This window comes from Trachypithecus francoisi, unplaced genomic scaffold (assembly GCF_009764315.1).
Source record: "Trachypithecus francoisi isolate TF-2019V2 unplaced genomic scaffold, Tfra_2.0 Lachesis_group11, whole genome shotgun sequence".
Taxonomy (NCBI): Eukaryota; Metazoa; Chordata; class Mammalia; order Primates; family Cercopithecidae; genus Trachypithecus; species Trachypithecus francoisi.
Window position 1 is genome coordinate 60,082,701 of NW_022681456.1, and position 2,375 is coordinate 60,085,075.

Below are 2,375 nucleotides of genomic sequence, written 5' to 3' on the forward strand. Positions count from 1 at the left end.
GGTCATCCACTCACCTTGGACTCCCAAAGTGCTGGGATTACAGGCGTCACCCACCACATTTGACTGAGGCTTCTAACTTTAACAGAAATTTTATTTTAAAAAGTAGAGAGGCCTAATGTATAAAAATGGTAAGTCATAACTATGCACTACATACAAAAGTCATTTTTCAGCTTTAAGGAAACGCATAGGCTGAAAGTGAAGGAATAGAAAAATGTGTTTCATGTAAATGGACACCAAAAGATAGCAGGGCAGCTATATTTATTTTAGACAAAATGGACTTTTTAAGTAAAAAAACTATATAACAGAAAATAATGATCATCGGGTGGGATAATCTTTTCCTCTTCTTCCTTTTGGAGGACAGATTATAACATGATTGTTGGAAATGCATGAAACATGATCAACATCTATACATAATCACAACTTGAAACATCCTGATTACTCCTATCTCATTCTTTCTGATGATTTTGATATACCAAAAAGAAGACAATGAAAGTCATTATGTAATGAAAAAGTGGTCATTTTCTTAAAAGGATGTAACAATTATAAATATATATACATCCAACATTAGCACACAAAAATAAATTGAAAGAAGCAATAGACAACCATATAATAATTGTAGGGGACGTCAATATACTACTTTCAATAATGGATGGATCATCAAGGCAGAAAATGGATAAAGAAACTTTGGACTTGACTAAATTTTACATCAAAGAGACCTAACAAATATGTAGAGAATATTGCATTCAACAGCAACAGATTATATATTCTTCTCAAATATACATGGAACATTCTCCAAGATAGATAATATGTTAGGCCATAAAACAAGTCCTAACACATTTCAATCAAGACTGAAATTATGTCAAGCATTTTTTCTGGCCATAATGACATGAAACTGGAAATCAACAATAGGAGGAATACTGGGAAATTTTAAATATGTGAAAATTTAAAAAGCTGCTCTTGAACAACCAATGGGTCAAAGAAGAAATCAAAAGAAAAATGTTAAAAATATTTTGAGACACATGAAATTGAAAACACAAAATACTAAAACTTATGGGGCTGTTAATACATAAAACAGGAATATGAAGGATCATTAGCGACTACTATAAACAATTACATGCCAACATATCAGATAACCGAGAGGAAATAAATGAATTCCTAAAGACATGCAAGACTACCAAGACTGAATCATGAAGAAATATAAAATCTGAGCAGACCAATAATGAATAAAGAGATGAATTGGTGAATAATAATCTCTCACCAAATAAAAATGTTCAGGATCTGTTGATTTGCTTCAATGATGTATTCTACAAAGCATTTAAATAATAATTAATATGAATTCTTCTGAAACACTTCCAAAAATACAACTAATCTAAAGTCTATATGGAGACACAAAAGACCCAAAAGCCAGCACAATATTGAAGAACAAAATTGGAGGACTTATGCTATCTAACTTTAAGACTTACTAGACAGCTACAATAATCAAGACATTGTGGTATTGGTAAAAGAATAAAAAAAAAATCAATGGAACAGAATAGAGCCACAGAAATAGATACACAAATATAGCTAACTGGTCTTTGACAATGAACACAGTACAATGGATAAAACATAGTTTTTTTCAACAAATGTTGCTGAAAACAACTGGACACACATATGATTAGAAATGCTTGTTCCCTGGTGCCATAAAGAAATAGCATTTGAACATAAATTTAATTTCCTCAGCAAGGCCATTTTTACTTTCTGCAGAAAGGGTACACTCAGCAGTTTTGCCATGAGAGCACACCCAACAAAGGAGACAGGGTCATTTATAACCTGACGCATCCACCTTACAGCTGTGTCCAGTTTCCATTGGCGGGAACGGGACCTCACATTCTGTATTTGTCCTGATTGGCTAGCAACTTAGAACTTTTTTTTTTTTTTTTTTTTTTTTTTTGAGACGGAGTCTCACTCTGCCGCCCAGGCTGGCGTGCAGTGGCCAAATCTCAGCTCACTGCAAGCTCCGCCTCCTGGGTTCACGCCATTCTCCTGCCTCAGCCTCCCGAGTAGCTGGGACTACAGGCGCCGCCACCTCGCCCGGCTAGTTTTTTGTATTTTTAGTAGAGGCAAAGGCGTAGGAGAGCAAAGGAAGGAGGAAGTAACTTGTGGAATGCTGAGAGAGGTAAAAAACACCTTCAAATAAGGAAGAGGAACAGGTTATGACCTAATGCTTGCATGAACCAGTATAAGCATGCCAGGGCAAATATTTAGGCTAAATTGTGGGAGCTAAGAACATAAAGTACATTGATTTCTTTATTACGGCTAGCAGATATTTAAGAATGTTAGCACATGTCTTTGAATACATTTTGTTTCTAAAATAAGTTATTCTTTATTCCTAATTA

At 34.6% G+C, this 2,375-nt stretch overlaps 1 non-coding gene across 1 annotated transcript; it reads left to right on the forward strand.

Annotated features, from left to right (window-relative positions):
- The first annotated feature begins 315 nt into the window (after nucleotides 1–315).
- LOC117091214 lies at nucleotides 316–450 on the forward strand. The gene has a single exon (XR_004440322.1). It is a non-coding gene; the product is annotated as a U8 small nucleolar RNA (small nucleolar RNA).
- Nucleotides 451–2,375: the final 1,925 nt, after the last annotated feature.